At 42.5% G+C, this 935-nt stretch overlaps 1 protein-coding gene across 1 annotated transcript in view; it reads right to left on the minus strand.

Moving 5' to 3' along the window:
- Window positions 1-935, minus strand: part of LOC121718035 (NACHT, LRR and PYD domains-containing protein 12-like) — a 1,225,568-nt gene that overhangs the window by 107,303 nt on the left and 1,117,330 nt on the right. The window lies entirely within an intron of this gene.

Raw genomic sequence — 935 nt, forward strand, 5'->3', positions numbered from 1 at the left:
GACACCCTTGTTAAAGACCCTAATAGCCAAGCATACCTATCTCCTGCCGTACTCGAGGCCACCTCAGAACTGGGGGGGTAATTCCAAGTGCGTGGTTTAGTGACAAGCCTGGGTAAGTTCGCAACGCGTAAAATCCATTTTAGAAGACTGGTCTTTTTTTTCTCGAGCTAATTGTTGCAGTAGACGACGCAACGCGAACGGAACGTTTCAGTTAAGCGACTGGTGTAGCTTCCCTGTAAGGGGTAAACCTCCTAATAGAAGAGCTGTATGGCTTCATTATCCATTAACTAAACAATGCCATAGGGTTCTTGTTGTAGGAGGTTTACCACTGAGTTAACTTACCCAGGTTTGTCACTAAACCACACACTTGGAATACCCCCCCTGGAGCTCGTGAATATAAACACCATTGTGTGTCAGGGTGGGCATGGAGTATTCAGTGTACAGTGTCTTTATCTTTCATTAGGGTGTGTGATGATGCACTCTGACTGACTGGATGGGTTTGGCCACATGCATGCTTTTTGGGGTAATGTTTTGGTGTGAAATGTCAAAAATGTGTTTACATCTATTTTGGCGTATTTGTGTGTGTGTGTAAGTGAGAGAGTGAGAACTAAAGTGTGTACAAAGATGTGTGTTTATTTGTGTGTGTGTGTGTGTGTGTGTGTGTGCGTGCAAGTGAGAGAGTGAGAACTAAAGTGTGTACAAAGATGTGTGTTTATTTGTGTGTGTGTGAGAGAGAAAGATGAGTGTGGGGAGAGGTGCAGTACATTTCACAATCCCTCTGTCATTAGTATTGTTTATGATTTACTGTGAAACTTCATGTCAAGGTTTCATCACTGGAGGGTTTCAAAATAAAAGCTTGTTGTAAAGAACATAATCATCACACTAATTAACTTAATCTATGACATACACGCACATGCACACGCTAACACACACGA

The sequence above is a fragment of the Alosa sapidissima genome, chromosome 9 (assembly GCF_018492685.1).
Source record: "Alosa sapidissima isolate fAloSap1 chromosome 9, fAloSap1.pri, whole genome shotgun sequence".
Classification (NCBI taxonomy): domain Eukaryota; kingdom Metazoa; phylum Chordata; class Actinopteri; order Clupeiformes; family Clupeidae; genus Alosa; species Alosa sapidissima.